The sequence below is a fragment of the Pan troglodytes genome, chromosome 6 (assembly GCF_028858775.2).
Source record: "Pan troglodytes isolate AG18354 chromosome 6, NHGRI_mPanTro3-v2.0_pri, whole genome shotgun sequence".
In the NCBI taxonomy this organism is placed as follows: Eukaryota; Metazoa; Chordata; class Mammalia; order Primates; family Hominidae; genus Pan; species Pan troglodytes.
In genome coordinates, this window is record NC_072404.2 from 99,890,840 (window position 1) to 99,909,898 (window position 19,059).

At 36.6% G+C, this 19,059-nt stretch overlaps 1 protein-coding gene across 2 annotated transcripts in view; it reads left to right on the forward strand.

Moving 5' to 3' along the window:
• The window catches only part of PTTG1IP2 (PTTG1IP family member 2), a 93,872-nt gene that overhangs the window by 31,400 nt on the left and 43,413 nt on the right, over positions 1 to 19,059 (forward strand). The window contains exon 7 of one of the 2 annotated variants that reach the window (NM_001387870.1): positions 11,946 to 12,065. The exons of the other annotated variant lie outside the window; for it this stretch is intronic. The gene's annotated coding sequence lies outside the window, so the exon portion shown is untranslated. Of the gene's footprint in view, positions 1 to 11,945; positions 12,066 to 19,059 lie in introns of those variants that run through there. 2 annotated transcript variants of the gene reach the window in all.

Sequence of the window (19,059 nt, forward strand, 5' to 3'; positions counted from 1 at the left end):
AGTAAACATTTAAATTTATTTCAATTATGTATTTTCATTGTTTTTGAATTGATTTTACCTTGCATTGACCCAAAGCAGAGATTGGGCCACATATGACCACTTTTAAATTCAGGTTAAGTGAATTTTGGAATGAAATTAACTGTGATAGTAACTGAAAAAGGAAAGATATGTAAACATAATATTTACTAGAAAAAGGAGATACAGGCAGATTTGGTTCCAGAATGCTGCAATATAGCAAATATCACATTAAAGCCAGTCACACATTATTTTTTTTGTTTTCCAGTGCATATAAAAATTATGTTTACACTATACTGTAGTCTATTAAGTGTACAATAGTATTATGTCTAAAAAACAACATACATAACCTTTATTAAAATACATGGCCAGACATAGTAGCTTACACCTGTAATCCCAGAACTTTTGGAAGCGAGGTGGGAGGGTCACTTGAGACCAGGAATTTGAGACCAGCCTGTGCAACATAGTGAGACCTCATTTCTACAGAAACATTTAAAAAATTAGCCAGACATGGTGGTGTGCACCTGTGTTACTAGCTACTTGGGAGGCTGGGGTGAGAGGATCACTTGAGCCCAGGAGTTTGAGGCTGCAGTGAGCTCTGATCCTCCACAGCACCACAGCCTGGGTATCAGAGTGAGACCTTGTCTCAAGAAACCTCCACAAAATTTTACTGTTAAAAAATGCTAACAATCATCTGAACATTCAGAAAGTCACAACATTTTTTCTAGTGAGGGTCTTCCGTTGGTGTTGATGGTTGCTGCCTGATCAGGGTGGTGGTTGCTGAAGTTTGGGTTTGCTGTGGCAATGAGGTTTGCCACATGATTCGTTCTTCCTTTCATGAAAGATTTCTTTGCAGCATGTGATGCTGTTTGATAGCATTTTACCCACAGTAAAACTTCTTTCAAAATTGTAATCAATTCTCTCACACCATGATGTTGGTTTATCAATTACATTTATGTAATATTCTCAACCCTTTGTAGTCATTTCAACAATGTTCACAGCATCTTCACCAGAAGTAGTTTCCATTTCAAGAAACTACTTTTTTGCTCATCCATAACAAGTGGCTCCTCATCCATTCAAATTTTATCATGTGATTGCAGCAATTCAGTCTCATCTTCAGGCTCCACTTCAAATTCTAATCTCTTGCTATTTCCACCACATCTGCAGTGACTTCTTCCAGTGAAGTCCTTCTCTCCAAGTGATTCTCCCACCTCAAATGATCCTCAAGTGATCCTCCCACCACAGCTTCCCAAGTAGCTGGGATTACAGGCATGTGCCACCACATCAGTCTTCACTGAAGTCTTGAACCTTTTCAAAGTCATCCATTAGAGTTGGAATAAACTTCTTCCAAACTCATGTTAATGTTGATATTTTGACATCCTCCCATGAATCATGAATGTTTTTAATGGCATCTATAATGGTGGATTCTTTCCAGAAGGTTTTCAATTTACTTTACCCAGATCCATCAGAGGAATCACTATTTATGACGACTATAGCCTTAGGAAATGTATTTCTTAAATAAGACTTGAAAGTGAAAATGACTTCTTCATCCATGGGCTGCAGAATGGATGTTGTCTTAGCAGGCACGAAAACATTATTAATCTTTGTGTACATCTCCATCAGAACTCTTGAGTGACCAGGCGCATTGTCAATGAGCATTAACATTTTGAAAGGAATCTTTTTTCTGAGTAGTAAGCCTCAACAGTGGGCTTAATATATTCAGTGAGCCATTCTGTAAACAGATGTGCTGTCATCTAGGCTTTGGCATTCCATTTATAGAGTGCGGCAAGTAGATTTAGCATAATTCTTAAGTGTCCTTAGATTTTTGGAATAGTAAGTGAGCACTGGCTTCAACTTAAAGTCACGAGTTCCATTAACCCTTAACAAGAAAACCAGCGTGTCCTTTTGAAGTTTTGAAGCCAGGCATTGACTTTTTCCTTTCTGGCCATGATAGCCCTGGATGGCATCTTTTTCCAACAGAAGGGTGCTTTCTTTGTCTATATTGAGAATCTATTTTTTAGTGTAGCCACCTTCATCAATGATCTTAGGTAGATCTTCTGGATAACTTGCTAAGGCTTCTACATTAGCACTTGCTGCTTCGCCTTGCACTTTTATGTTATGGAGACGGCTTCTTTCCTTCAACTTCATGAACCAGTCTCTGCTAGATTCCAACGTTTCTTCTGCAGCTTCCTTGCCTCTCTCAGCCTTCATAGAATTGAAGAGAGTTAGGGCCTTGCTCTGTGTTAGACTTTGACTTAAAGGAATTTTGTGGCTGGTTTGATCTTCCATCCAGACTACTAAAACTTTTTCCACATCAGCAATAAGGCTATTTTGCTCTTTCATCATTTTTTGGGTTCACTGGAAGAGCAGTTTTAATTTCCTTCAAGGATTTCTTCCTTTGCATTTACAGTTTGGCTATTTGGCACAAGATGCCCAGCTTTCAGCCTATCTTGGCTTTTGGCATGCCTTCCTCACTAAGTTTAATCATTTCTAGCTTTTGATTGAAAGTGAGAGATGTGCAACTCTTCCTTTCACTTGAACACTTAGAGGTCATTGTCAGGTTATTAACTGGCCTCATTTCAATATTGCTGTGTCTCACTGAAGAGGGAGGCCTGAGAAGAGAAAGATTGGGGAATGGCCAGTCAGTGGAGCAGTCAGAACACATACAACATGTATTGATTAAGTCCATTGTCTCCTATGGGTGCAGTTTGTGGCACCCCCATAACAATTACAATAGTAACATCAAAGATCACCATCATGGATCACCATAACAGATATAACAATAATGAACAACTTTGAAATATTGTGAGGATTACCAAAATGTGATAGAGACACAAAGTGAGCACATACTATTGGAAAAATGGTGCCGACACATTTGCCTGACACCAAGTTGCCATAAACCTTAAATCTGTAAAAAGCACAATATTTGTGAGGTACGCTAAATTGAAGTGCAATAAAATAAGATATGCCTATAATTGAAAAATGGGATGGTTTGGTGAAGTAGAAAAAAAGCACATCTGCTGGGCATGGTGGCTAAAACCTGTAATCCCAGCATTTTGGGAGGCTGGGGCAGGTGGATCACGAGGTCAGGAGTTCAAGAGCAACCTGGCCGAGATGGTGAAACCCTATTTGTACTAAAAATACAAAATAATTAGCTGGGCATGGTGGTGGGTGCCTGTAATCTCAGCTACTCAGGAGGCTGAGGCAGAGAATTGCTTGAACCTGGGAAGCGGAGGTTGCAGTGAGCCAAGATCGCGCCACTGCACTCCAGCCTGGGCGACAGAGTGAGACTCCATCTCAAGAGAAAAAAAAAAGCACATCTAATGGGACAGAGTGGGATAGAGTAGAAGGTTGTATCAGAGAGTATAATTTTCACCTAGAACAGTAAGAGATAAGTTTAAATCAAGGATTGGCAAACTTTCTTTATAAAGGTCCAGGTAGTAAATATTTTAGGCTTTTGGGGCCTTATAATCCCTGTCACAACTACCTTGCTGTTGTGGTGTGAAAACAGCTATAGACCATACATAAATGAATGTATGTGGCTGTGTTTCAATAAATTTTTATTTACAAAAACATTCAGAGAGCCAGATTTGGTCTGGGAGTCATAGTTTGTGGACCTGTTGGTTTAGATGATCAGAAAGATCACTGAATGGCTTGGAAGGGTCTACCTAACTTGTTTCACTGACTTGCAACAGATTTTTAAAAGATATCAAATAAAACAGCCAAAAGAAGATATAAAGGGAAGGCTAGAATAAAGTAGCCCTATGAAACCCACAACCCCATCACTTTTGTCTCATGGCTGATTATGTGTGCACAGTCTTCCTTTTCATGATTTATTAATCTTGTCATGCTTGACATTTATATTCTTACTTCAGAAATACTCAGGGTTGTTTGTTTGTTTGGTAGAAACAACGATTAATCCAACAAACATAAGCCACACTAATGAACCCCACATGGTTTTGCCAAACACATCATAAGACTTAGCTAATCTCATGCTAGCAGCAACCCAAAAGGAAAAGATTTGACTTCTGAAACACATGTGGCAGGGAGAGGGGTCTCTCCAGTTAATTTGTGTGTTTTTGACAAATCTTTTACACTCTATACTTCATTATGCACCTATTCAATAAGAACACATTTGATAGTTTTCCAGTTTTGAAATCTATGTGATAACTTTTAACCATATTTGAAAAGGGTATTCGATGCCTTTTCAGAAAAAGGCAATAATATTTTCTACATCCAACTTGCTGCCCAGCCAAATCCACAAACATGGATGTTAGCAGAGAAAGCTATTGTTGGACTGCAGGTGAGATGAGATGATTCTTAACCATCATGATTGTACAACCAATAGGAATTTACTCTGACATTTTGTTTACTTTTACAATTTGGATGCCCAAATAATTAAAAAAGTAGAATTAAAGAGAAGCCTTTATGTGTCTTGGCTGTCTTTTGGTAAATATATGCTGTTAAATTACATACTAAGCAGGCCAGAGCCTAATGAACAAATTGTGACTCAAAATCATGGAGAAAGACTTACCCTACTGTTTCCTTCTGGTAGGGAAGAGTGTCAGTTAAGAGTGAGTATGAGTGGCAGAATGACAATAGCTTTGTTAACCGCACTGTAGATTAGATGATTGTTGCCTGAAATGTCAGTTCCTGGTTGGCTATAAGAAAACGCCTGTTTCTCATTTCACTCACCAGCTTTTCTCCCTTCATTTAAATGGTAATTACACACTTACAATGCACTGCAAGTATCTCTAGTTTTACTGAGTCCTCTGGGAGCTCTAGAAACCCTAGGACTTTCATAATGAGGGATACATTTTTGGAGTTATTTTTTTGCTTGGGAAGATTTTGGTTCTATTAAATTTTTTTTCTATTTTCACTTGCACTTTTTTTTCACTGAAAACCAGTACAATTTTTTCCAACTAAATAGGGAGCATTGGTAAAATTGAATAATGACATTCAAGTCATGTAATTTTCAATTACATTTATATCTTAAGTATTTTAATTACCTTGGCAGTTACTGCATACATGCCAGTTTGGTATTGAGTGCCATTTTCTCATAAATAAGTCAGATTAATTTCCATTAATTCTTCCCCCATTTTTTGCCTTTTAAAAATTGTATTCTTAGGCTGGGCTTGGGGACTCACACCTGTAATCCCAGCACTTTGGGAGGCCAACAAGGGAGGACTACTTGAGCTCAGAAGTTCAAAACCAGTCTGAGCAACATGATGAGACCCTATCTCTACTAAAAAAATTTTTTTTAATTAGCTGGGTGTGATAGCATGCACCTATAGTCCTAGCTACTTGGGAGGCTGAGGGGGGAGGATGGCTTGAGCTGGAGAGATGAAGGCTGCAGCAAGCTATGATTATGCCACTGCACTCTAGCCTGGGTGACAGAGTAAGACCCTGTCTCAAAAAAAGTTATATTCTTATTTTATTTTAAAATCTAATGGGTAATGCTAATCCTTCATCTTTCCTTTTTTCCTTCTGCTTTGTGTGCATTGCATTAAGTTCAAGATTCATTTTGGTATTCTGTATCAGTAACTACTTATTTCTCTGGTGTGGTATTTTTTACTGATCTTCTAGAGGTTTCAGGCAAAACTTAATGGTCTGGTGAAATTAACAATGACCAGTACAAAATATGGGTCACTCGATATATTCCTGACCTATTGTTTGTATAAACAATTTTTATTCTTTCAATATCAAGATCACTTTGATGTAAAACTTCATCAAATTCTTGGGAGGACCAGCACTTTTTTTTTTTTTGCGAAGTTAGTTATAATAATTAGGCAGTCAATGTATAAAGACAAAAGGTGATCAAAATACAGTATAGGGATAACATTTTTTTCTGTAAGTGTATGTAGTGATGATTTCTGTGAAAAGCTATCTAAATAAAATAAAACCACATAAATGAAACCCTGATAATAGTAAGGGCAATGCATTTTTCTCAAGGGACTTCTCCTAAAATGTGACAAGCATTTTTGAGGAGTTGGGGTGGAGTGGGCAGGAGGCTTCTGGAGTTAGGCTCAAAGTTGCATCTGGAGTTTACTAGCTGTGAAACCTAAGGTAAATTTTTTAACATCTCTGAGACTTGATTACCTCATCTGGAATACAGGAAAAATAATAACCATTTTTCAAGGAAGGTTAGGAATAATTTAGGAAAAACTCCTAGAATATAATACATAATCACTAAAATGGTGATTCTTGGGCTCTCGGGCAAGGGAAGGAGCCAGGCAAGATAGGGCCATGAAGTAGAAGGAGCTCAATCTCAGGGCCAGAAATATCTTGGATTCTCATCTCTGCCCCAACAGTTTTTCACTGTTTAACACTAAGCAAATTATTTAAATGACTTAAGTATTCCTGTATAAAAGGAAACAATGCTACAAAAGTTGTGTGAGATGTAATTTAAATACCATGTATAAAGCACTTTTTATAGTACCTGACACATAGTAGATGCTCAATAAATGGTTATATTATTACCTATTATGAGCCTATTATGTCACTGTAATTCTGGAGGCACTGTGAGATCATAAAGAGGAACTTTACAGGGTACCATAAGGCACTTGAGATCTTTCAAGGAAGACAAGCCCTTGAGATAAGTATAAGTTTAGATACTATGAAATATCAGACTGGGCACAATAGCTCACACCTGTAATCCCAGTACTTTGGGAGGCTGAGGTGGGTGGATAGCCTGAGCTCAGGAGTTCAAGATCAGCCTGGACAACATGATGAAACCCTGTCTCTACCAAAAAAATACAAAAAAAATTTAGCCAGGCATGGTGGTGGTGCACGCCTATAGTCCCAGTGACTCGGGGGGCTGAGGTGCAATGATTGCTTCAGCACAAGAAGCAGAGGTTGCAGTGAGCTGAGATTGCGCCACTGCCTCCAGTCTGGGCAACAGTGAGAACTCGTCTCAAAAAAAAAAAAAAAAAAAGGAAAGAAAAGAAAAAATATTTCTACAGTAAGTTCCATGTTAGGCACCTAAGAGTTGAGTTAAAGCCTAAAGAACTCATGTAGTACATGGAGATCAAATAAGGCTTAATGGAGGTATCATGGTCTCCTAGCTGAGCTTCAAGAATGTACAGTTTAACAACAGGCAGATTGGAGCTGCTAGGGGAGGAAATTTTCAGGGGAGGACATTTTCGGGGGAGGAAGCAGAATAAACAGTAGACATGAAGGTGAAAAAGCACAGATTATACCTAAGCAATAGTAAATAAATTCTGCTATTCACTTACAGTATAAGGAACAGGTAAGGTGAGAACGTAACAGCTGACACTTTTTGGGCATTTATAATATTCTGGGCACTGTTCTAAGGACTTTACATGTGTTAACTCATTGAAACCTTACAACAATCCCTTGAGGTAAATCCTAATATTAGCCGTACTTTAAGACAAGGAAACTAAGCCTTTATATTGCCTTTATGTGAGATAGACAATGGTGCCACTTACTTTGAGGCTGTAGAAGCCCTGTGCTGAAACGTAGCGTGGTGAATGGTATGTGGACTATGCTTCCACACTCACTCATCCCTCAGCCAGCCTTGTGCCGGGACCCTCAGCCTAGACATGTGTGCGCAGTGGCCCTGCTCAGTGTCGCACAGGTGAGGTGAGCAATCTGGCTTCAGAGGCTGAGCTTTCAATCATGACTCTGTGATGAGAAAGGCACTTGGGCCTTATTTGTGGGAAATCTTGAAATCTCCACATAGGGATGTGAACTTTATTTTAAAGGTGACATGGAAATATAGCCTTTATTTTGAAGGAATGTGAAGGCTTTTTTTTTTTTTGGAGGGGCAGACAACAGCATAATCAGATTTGTAAGGAAACATACCTTGATGGTGTTATTGGGGGGATGGGGAAGTGGGTTGGGTGGGTGGTTTAAAGAAGGAAAGATTCAGTCAGGAAAACCAGTCAGGAGGAGACTGCTAGGCATTAAATTGAGCACAGATGAGAGCCCAAACAAGGGTGGTAGCACTGGAAACTGGGAAGAAGTGACAGACTTGAATGACATTCAAGTTAGAATTGGCAAGTCCTGGTGATCATTTAGAAGTAGGGAGTGAAAAAGAGTCCCTGGAAGAGACCCCAAAGTCTCCACTGTGGGTGGCTGGAAGATACGGATGCTGTTAATATAAAGGAGGAAAACAGGAGGAAGGGCAAGAAAGTTTTGGTGAGAAGGATGAAGTCTGCATGTTGAATTAGTAGTGATAGCAAGACATGCATGTAGTAACTCCAACCAGAAGCTGGAATTGTGAATCTGGAGCTGGGGATATTTGCGCTAGAGACCTAGTGAGGAAACAGTTTACAAACATGAAGCCAGGGGTGTGGGTGAGAGTGACTGTGGAGTGGACCCTTCAAGATAGCCTTAATATAAAGCGTGGATAGAAGTTGTGATTTCCTGCAAGAGGCTGGAGGCTGGGACTCACAGGGCAAGTGGGCTGGGACACACAGTGCTGAGGTGCAGTATAAGGGTGGTCAGGAGCACCAAATGCAGAGTGCAAGCAAACGTTGTTCGTATGCATAACCTATTAATATTTGTAAACTACAGTAATGCTTTTAAAATCTTAGGATGTTTCAAGGTACTAAGACGCACTTCACTAAATAATAGGTCCTATAGTAGCTGAAAATAGATTGTAGCTTTCCAAAGTGCCTTGAATTGCAGGATGCATTTTACATACTAAGAGAAGAATCATACACCATAAATGTTTTCTTTTACAAGACAGTGGCTACCTGGAGCATCATGTAGAGATGTCATCTGAGCAATGAATGCCCAGGCTCAGTGGGAAAGAGCACTGGGATCTGTAGCAATATCTGCCCTGTGTGGAAGGGCGGGGACCACTGTGCCTAAATTGGCTTCCCCTCAATTAAAAGCTTTCCAAGGTACTGTTAAAATTAAATTTCTATGATTGTCAGTGCCTAGTTTATCACACATATTTACATATTATCCGAAAAGAAAAAACAAAAGAAAAAAGTGCAAATTGACTCCTTATAATTTTGTGGTAGCACAGCTCTGCAGTAGCCTAGATTTATGAAATGATGCTAAATGTCAGGCTCTCTAGAGTGAATGAATGAAAAAAATGATATGCCTTCAATAGGATAAATAAGGGAGAATCACGTACACACCTTTAACTCAGCCCTTTCCTAATACGAGCTTTATTTGTGTGTGTGTGTGTGCACGCACATGCATGCATGTATGTTTGCCTGTGTCTATGTGTGTGTCTTTAGTTGTTTGGGACTTTGGATAAATATTCTAATGGAAGTATGGTAGGAAAGTGTGAAGAAAATTGAAGGTAATTGCTTCTTACTGAAAGAGGAAGAAAAGTTTTTGAAGTTTCTCCAGTTCAAGAACTTTTATTATAGAAATCCACAGGCAGGCAATGTAAAAAAGCAAATGCTGTGTGAAATTATTCACCGAGGAGATGGTAACCATATCAATAAAGTTTTGGAGGAGACTTTCCACTGTTCTATGTAAATAACTGTGTTGCAGCTTTTGTTTTATGAGTACTCATTATCATAGAAATTTACTGTTTTTAGTCTTGAAAATGTGGTGCTTAAAAACTTGGAAAATACCACTGTAATTAAATATCTATTGGAGTTAACTCTGGAATACCGTAATTTTGTTTTGTAGACATTGGAGCTATAATCTTTTGTATTTCTTCTCTTTACTCTGTTGTCAGAACTTACACCAGTCATCATCTCTGTGACAATACAAGCCCCTTGAGGGCAAGGACAGTATTTTTTTTTTTTTGTAATCACTGTGCCATTGGCACCACCTGGTATAGTGTCTGGCCTCTCTTTAGTCTCCTCTAACTTTTCTTCTTCTTGTCCACTGATGTTTTCAAGAGTCAACTTTCATAACCCCTCTTAGGAAAGTGTAAGATATAGTGCCTGCCATCAAAAAACTTAAAATCTAGTTGCTGAGAGGATAGCCCCCAGAAACAGATAATAAACAAGTGTTACTAATAACTTAGAGAACAGATATACTGTAATTTTCACAGTAACTTTTAAACCTTGATTGCATCTTTATTCCCTTTTTAGCCATGGCTGAATTCCTTAGTGATATAGGAAAGGACTTTCACAATTTGGGCTCAAGAGATAGAACAATGGATAATGACCCTGCCATTACTATTTTCTGTGCACAGTTAATATCTCTTTTTCCTGTATGGTTGGTCTCACCATTTTCTTTCTGATAAGAGGCGCTTGCACCAATTCCAGGTATTTATTTATAATGTAGTTAAAACTCTTAACTTTTTTTCAAACCTTATTTCCACTGCCATCTCCAAACAATTTTTACTGGTTTTCCTTAAGCAGATGTTGTCTCTTTCCTCTTGAATTGCCAGCTCGCTTTACTTTTCCCTCTCTCCTCATACTCATCTTAAGAGGGAAATTGTGTTTTACTCAATAGAGTATAGAATCCCAGCTCTATCACTTACTGTTTGTGATATCTTGGGCATATTATTAACCTCTCTATGTCTCGGTTTCTTCATCTGTAAAATAGGGATTAAAAATAATTGGTTGTTCACATGGTTGTGGTGATACAATGAGATAACATTGCTACAGATCACTGTGCTCCTTCCACTCAGCCTGGGCATTGCTCAGAATACTTCTCTATATGATACTTTGCACATAATAAACACTCAGTAAATAGCAGCTGCAATAGCAGCACCTTATAGTTCTTGACATAGAGTTGTTATACATGTTGACTTGAATAGTAATGATAAGATTGAGTAAGTGATAAGATTATTTTTCTCTGGATCAGATAAGAATAAAGGGAGTCAGAAAAAGATAGCTCCAAATAGATTGGAGTTGATTAAATAAACATTTATTGAGCTTTTGCCTTGTGCCAGGCATTGGGAATATAAGTTGTACAACACAGGCAATGCTCTCTGCCCTTGTGGAGCTTATATTCCTAGGTGGATACAAAAAAAAGTGAAGAGCAAAGCCAATAATTTAAAATTGTGGCACTGCTGGGAAGAAAAGAAGGGACTAAAATTAGGGGAAAGAAGGGTGGAGAATGTACTTGCAATAACTAGGAAAGGCCTATTTATTGAAGGAGTAGGGTTTCAGCAAAGACAAAAATAGAATAAGGAGTCAGCTAGAAGACAAGTGGGAGAAGGGACGAACCGGGTGGAGGCTCCAAGGAGAGACAGAGCTTGGGGTGTTAGAGAAACTGGAAGTTCTTTGTGGCTATAGAAATATTTGGGGATAAGATTATGTCAGGATTTATTGGTCATTATAAAGAGTTGGGGTTGCAGTAGACTGACTGAGAGGTGTGATGTTCAGCTGAGCTTTAGACTATAAAAATGTAGAGAAATATTTGGAAGTAGACATTTGAGATGGAAGAGCAAAGACATGGGGTTGTGACTAATAATAGTGTCAAGGAAGACAAGAAGTAGTCTGTTGAAATGGAGGAGTTGCACTGGGGAATAAGAGAAACAATTGTCTTTTGGACGATATTATTCTACAGAACAGCTGCTGCTTTACAGTAACAGACTTTGACAGGACTTTTTTCTTAGCAGATGAAAAGTTGAACTGATGTGGTGACATTTTGGAATAGATGGTTTCTTTACTGCCAAGTTGAACCCTTTCTGGGAATATTTGTGTTGAGTGAGCTTTCTAACCTTAGTGCAGGGTGAGTCAATGAGATCCTTCATGAACATTCCCTTTCGTGTTGGCAGAAGGAAATAAATCGTTTATGTTAGTTTGGGTAATTGAAGAAGCTTTTCATTTCCAATTTACTCTGGTGTATGTGGCTAATTTAAGTTGATAATCATTAACCATGTACAGCTTTTCAAGGGATGAATCAGGAGTTGGAAAACATTACATTTCTGTAAAAATTGGTGTAACGGCCTTGAACTTAAGCTTTCTAGTTTGAAGGTGAAACTTGAGAGTTAGCACTGTATTGTATTTCCAATAATGAATGTGTCTTTTTTCTTTCAGGCTTCCTTCAGGATTTTAATCATCCTTACAGCCTCTTTGAGAATGATTGAACTTCCAAATTCCCTAAAGTTAAAATTTTAAATTCTATTAAACATTTTTTCGAGTATTTCATTACTTTTACATTATGACTTGTACAGTAATTTGAGATCATAAGGGTTGAAAAATATCTTCAAATAAGATTTTATATTTAAAATTTTTTTGACTTTTCAAAAGTTCTTCTTCCTAGCTCATTTCATAATCTTCAAATGTAGATTCTCTTTGAACATAAAGTGGTATAAATATAGAATGTTCAGGCACCTGACGTATAAATTTACATATGGTTTGAAGATTGGAGGGTATACCCTGTGATAGTGTCTGACATTGTTATTTTCTCGTCAGTGTTACCAGACAGTAAATAAATACTTCAATTCTGCCAGGGGAGGTGGCTCACGCCTGTAATCCCAGCACTTTGGAGGCCGAGGTGGGCAGATCACGTGGTCAGGAGTTTGAAACCAGCCTGGCCAACATTGTGAAACCCTGTCTCTACTAAAAATATAAAAATTAGCTGGGCATGGTGGCACACGCCTGTAATCCCAGCTACTCAGGAGGCTGAGGCAGGAGAATTGCTTGAAACTGGGAGGTGGAGGTTGCAGTGAGCCGAGATTGTGCCACTGCACTCCAGCCTGGGTGACAGAGCAAGACTCCATCTCGGAAAAAAAAAATCAATTATAATTTTGTTTACATGTATTATTACACAAAATGGTCCATTATTCAGAAGCCTCCCATTTGAGGTAATGATTGGTATTATTAGGATCTTTTGATGAAATCTTGGTTGAATTGATGATAATATGTTTTTAAAATATATAGATGTTTTTATTTCCCAAATAAAAGAAATAAAGACTCTTTACAATTTAAGGAGAATATTAGAGAATTTTTAAAATAGGTCAGGCATGGTGGCTCACGCCTGTAATCTCAGCACTTTGGGAGGCTGAGGCAGGCAGATCACTTGAGGTCAGGAGTTCAAGACCAACCTGGCCAACATGGTGAAACTCCATCTCTACTAAAACTACAAAAATTAGCTGGGTGTGGTGGTGGGTGCCTGTAGTCCCAGCTACCCGGGAAGCTGAGGCAGGAGAATCACTTGAACCTGCAAGGCGGAGGTTACAGTGAGCCAAGATCCCACAGCTGCACTCCAGCCTGGGCGACAGAGCAAGACTCCGTCTCAAAGAAACAAACAAAAAATAAAAAATAAAATAAAATTATGCCAGACTTGTTTCAATATCAATAGTTCTTCATTAAAATTCAGTAATGTTCTGTTATATTCATTAATAATTATTTCACCAACTTCTTTTTCATAACTTCCACTTGTTAGGCAAAATTTGGAAGAAGAAAGTGTAAGTGTATATTTGATATTTTTGCTATTTGCAGTACTTTGATATAAAATAAACATGACTTCAGGTGAGCTTGAGAGTACAGGGCATGTGATATTAAAAATTGTAAGAAAAAAGTGATCCACTTTCATAGTGGTGGTGAATGAAGCTGGATTTTATATATATTAAAAGTATTCCTTAAAGATATCAAGGCTGGAATTGCTTGAGCTAGGAAAAACTAAATTTTTCTGTTTGTAACTCCAGCAAGACAGATCTTACATTGGATCAAAGATTGATTTCTCTACTAGAAATTTTGACTTTGGTTAAGGAGCTGAAATAGCAATGTGGAAATAAGTAAGCTCTTTTGTTCCACCAGAATCTCAGAACTTCCTCTGCCTTTGCCCCCATTAAGTAAGGCCATCTAGACAACTGAGTTTGTTTCTCCTGTCTCGAGTTTCCCTTAGTTGTTTCTGGGAGTTTGTCCTCACTTAAGAGTGGATGCTGAACCTCACTGTGAATGGAGGATGTCTTATAGTACTCTCAGTTTGCCTTTATGGTTATCTTGGTGATAGTTTTTTTCAGTAACATTCTTGGGGGATATGCATGCTGGGTAAATCATTCTGTCTCATTTGTCTGTTGGAAATACAGTTCTGGCACTAAGATATGGTGAACAGACAGATGGAGGCCACAACATTCAAGCTTTATTAAACTTGCCACAGGTTAGAGCTTTAATCTCCTAATTCTAGATAAAGGTGGGATGCTTACCTGTAGAAAAATTAGGAAGAATAACTGGAGGTTGTACTTATTTTGACTATTTATAAGATTACCAGCCGGGAGCGGTGGCTCACGCCTGTAATCCCAGCACTTTGGGAGGCTTAGGTGGGAGGATTGCTTGAGGCCAGTTGTTTAAGACCAACCTGGGCAACAAAGCGAGGCCCCTTGGAATGTATATATGAAAAAAAAAAAAGTCATTGCTAGATTTAAGTATATTTTATTTTTTTAGAGGGATTAATATCTCAAAAGCATGTTAACTTTTAGAATATTAAAAGTATATCTAGTTTTTCTTAATTCCCTACTTGTAGACATTTTCACATACTTTTCAAAATCTCATTAATTGATGGTTTGGGGAGAGTTTCATTTTTTTTCTCTTTTCACCATAGGAAATTCTGATTTGTTTTCTTGGCTCAAAACAATTCAGATAGACTGTGTTATCCTCTGTAGAATATCATGTCACCCTCAATAAATCATGAAAAAAAATCATCCTTTAATTACACAACCTGAGTATGGCCTTTAATTTCTAATCATCTGAAAAAATGCATAATCATCTTTAAGTAAAAGAAATGAAAAACATTAAGCCATAGTAAGAACTTTTATTTTATTTCCATTACAATAGAAGTTTTTAAATTAATTTCTTCATGACTGGCTCTAATTAATTCATTTTAGAATCTAACACGATTCTATTCACAAAAATTATTTAGTTTTTCCAGTTTTTAAATATTATTTTATATAGCCGTATTTAGTAATTATTGATAATCCTAATTACAAAATACACAATAGTATTTCCAAATGATTAAATTTTGGATTTTTTTGTGTTAAATGAAATTATTAATAACCTTTTTTTTTCTGTTTTGGGTGACTTTTTTCTTTCATCACCTATCAATCAGTGAATCTAAGAAAGTAAAGTGCAAATCAGCTGACTGCCTTTGAAGAAAAATAATTTGAGATGAGAATAAGTTGATAGTGTAGTAATAAGGTCTAGTGATAGCTTTCCCAGGAGATAACTTATGCAAAAATGATGGAGGTCTGCCCATCATTGCATATAGAATGCTGACATTCTTGATTTTAATAGGAAAGCATTTATCTTTTGCACCTGCTCCAGTATATGAATAGCTGTCACGTATTTCAACAAAAGAGAAGAAAAACTGTCACTATGATTTAAGAAATATGCATTGGCATAAGAAAAAGTGAAATATTTTGAGCAGCTAGAATTTATTTTTCTTGCTCTATTATGCCTCGTTTCTACAATGAATTATTTAAGCTTTGTTTAATCATATTAGTATTTTCCTATTGAGTTCATCAGTATGACTTCATCATTATAGAAAGGTCCTTGAATTATTAAAGAGTGCCTGTGTGCATGCTTTAGGAGTAAAAGGTTAGTGCATTTATGATTTCTAAGTTTTCAGTGATATGCAACAAAATGAAGCATCTGGCTAAAGTGTAAATGCCATCTTTGGGAGAATTACATCATGAAGACATAAAATTTAAAGTTGATAACATTAAAATTTATTCCTAAAATTTCACTAATTAAAATAAAACAACTAAAAAATAGAATAAAATGTATTTTGAAATTGATATTAAAAAACAAAAGTTTATTACAGGTTTTTAGATTCTTGATATGTTGACCATGGAGCAGAGCCTTTAAATGTGTTAAAAACATTGAAATGCTACTGCCTTTTCACATTTTTATTTCTAAATATTACCACTTTTCTGGGTAAAATTATGAAGGAAGCCTATTAGATCTTTTTTACATTTCTGTTTTCCCAGCAGGTGTTTCCCTTCATGGCATTTTACATGCTGATTTTTCTTCTGCTTCCTTTCAGTTTTAATTTTCATTTTATAAATATGCAGGAGATTTTATGATTATACACACCCAAACCCATGCATAGGGTTTATACATGTATAAAGTATAGCTGTAATTTAATTTGGCTCATCTTTTAACATACTAAAATGAAGTACCAAAAGTAATTTTTCCCCTTGAGAGTGTTCACTATTGGACATTATTCACTTATTTTGGCATTTCTAATATTATTTAAAATGTCTTTGGACCTCTTCCTTTGCAATATTCTTAACAATCTGCAGAACATTTGAAAGATGTACATCTTCATGGTGGCAGGTCATCATTCTTTAAGGATGGTTGAGAAATGGAAACATAGAATTTGTTTTTGAAATAGCAGAAAGGCATTCAGAGCCATATGTGATGAACAGGTAATTGATTGTTTTAGAGCATCCATTTTTGGTCAAAGTCAGGGCTAGGCTATAAAGAACTAATTGTGTGCATGGGAGAGGAAAAATGAAAAGGCAGCAAGGAAAAGGAGGGGCCAAACTGACTGTGATAACAATTTAAAAAGAAAAATCTGAAATGGCTTCAGCAGTTGTTCAAAAAGCATAGGGCTTTCCACGGTGACTATTTTGAAAGCACAGCAATCATTTGGAAGTACTGGCAACCCATGAAGCACTGAGATTTTATGATTTTCATTTATGCTTCTGAGTCCATTATATCCATATTAGGATTTAAAGTGAACAGCATATAAATTAAAGCTGACTCTGATGAATTCTTCCTAAGGCCCTTCTATCCACCCAGCAACAGTCTGGCCAAAAACCTTACTCCCCACCAGGTACCATTCTGTTTGATTCTTACTGGGGAGACACTTGTTAGCTTTGTTGAATTACTGGAAACTCTTCATTTGCATAAATAATGCTGAATCAAGAAAATCCAGAAAATGTCAGCTTTGGACAGAGAGAACAAAGTAAATTTAGAAAAGAGAAAGGAGCCTAGGTTCCGAGATAGTCACCATTCTAACCAGAATTTTGGGTGGTGCTTACACCCAAGCTACCATCTGGTGAGGGATCAAAAATGACCTATTTAATAAAGCTGCTAGCATGTCTTACATCAGGTGATTGAATGATATACTTGGAAATAGAAGATCGAGTTTTAGATTTAGGAGACCTTAGTTCAACTTAGTTTCCTTAGTTCAGCTTTGACGTTGTTATTGGTGATCTTGGCAAGTTACTTCAAGAAAATGGTGGTTTTCTCATTTTTTAAATGAATCATTTGAGATAGATACTAGCACATTTATTTTATAGATAAGAAATTTTTTAAACAAGGCAAAATAAACTGCCCAAGATTATGTGATTTTCAGAGTGGAGACAGGATTTCCAGCACACAGCTTTCGTCTCATAAGAAGCTGATTCTTTGTGAGATAGCAGCTCAACCTTTTCCTTTAAATATGTATAAAATCATTCAATAATTGGTTATCATGCCATAAAAGACTTCCCTGTCAGTGAAACTGAATAGTTCTGGAGAAAAATGCTTTCTCAACTATACACCCATCAACCAGAAGAACCCATGCTTGGTTTTAAAGTTAAGGATAGGTTTACTTTTTATTACCCTTTTGTTTGGTTTGAATACTTCCAGTGATTTCCAGCTCAAATGTTTACTTTGTTCATCACCATAAAAAAATCCCAAAACACATAGATTATATTAAGGGCAGTCTTCTAGTCTGCCCTTAGAAGAAATCAAATACTGAAACCCTAGGGAATCTGGTTCCATTCTTAGGCTTTATGTCCCATGTTGAATCCTAACACCATTTGAAAGCTTACTATGTACAAAACATTATAGGTTGTTGATAATAATTGCAATAGCAACATTGCGTGTAAAAATATTACAAAACCTCAGTGGACATCATGCACTATGGATACATATTCTACTAGAAGGAAGGATGTTTTCATATGCTCTTGCATAAACTTGCTGCTCTAGCCTATAGACAGAGATTATTTCATCTTTAAAGATAATTAAAACAGAAAAAAAAATGGAATGTTTATAAACATCTGCAATTGCCAATATGGTTTTTTGTTTTATGTTTGTTTTTTGCCACAGGAGAGCAGAAGAAAAAACTTATGGTTCAAAAATGCTTAATCAAGTGTTGTTGATTCTCTAAAATTTCTCCTCAAAGATGCCTGGCAAAATATCTCCAAAAGAGCTTTTAGCATTCTATAATCATGCATTCTGATTTGTTGCTCTAAGGGAAAAAAATAAAATCTAGAATTGCTTAAACAGTAGAACTATTTGCAATATTTTATAAAATTAAGCTATATTAAGTACAGTGTTACAAGATGGTTACTATATTGTACTATTTAGTAAATACTTTCTGATGTCTTAGAGTATATACCATTTGGTTTAAAGATAAGCACATTTTGAATATATGAATGATAAACATAGCATTTTGCTAATTATTAAAATGTTGACCCTCAGATCCTTAGTCAACATAAAACTCTTACCATATTTTTCCTTTGAGGATAAAAGAACAAACTTGCATTATTATTAGCTTATGGAATAAAAAGAATAAAATTTTATGTAACTTTAAATTAACAGGGCATTGTCGCATTATAATTCAATGAGTTAGGCTTTTTTCTTTCTCCATATCCTTCTTCCTTCACCTCCTTCATTCTTCTTTGTTTGGGTAACCATATGCCCCAAATTGCATAAGAAAGTCTCAATTTATGCCTGTTGTCTTAGTGTAATTAAAAATACAACATCCTCAAATAAACATGTGAAAACATATTTACCATCATTAGTCACTAGGAAAATGCAAAATAAAGCCAAGTTCAGATACTCAGTAGAATGGTTAAAATTTTTTAAACCGTCCATACCAGTTGTTGACAAAGATGTAGAGAAACTTTAATTTCACCCATTTCTGTAAAGAACCTAAAATCGTGCAACCACTTTGCAAAATCGACAGTTTCTCAAAAACTTAAATACAGCTACCAGTGGTAACTCAGCCATTCTACTCCTAGATATTTACATAAGAAAAATGAGTACATATGTCCATACCAAAACTTTTCCATGAATGTTTATAGAAGCTTTATTTATAATAACCCGGAACTGGAAATCCAAATGTACATCACCAGGAGAATGGATAAACAATTTATAGTATATCTATACAATGGAATACTACTCAGAAATAAATAGGACCAAACTATTGATA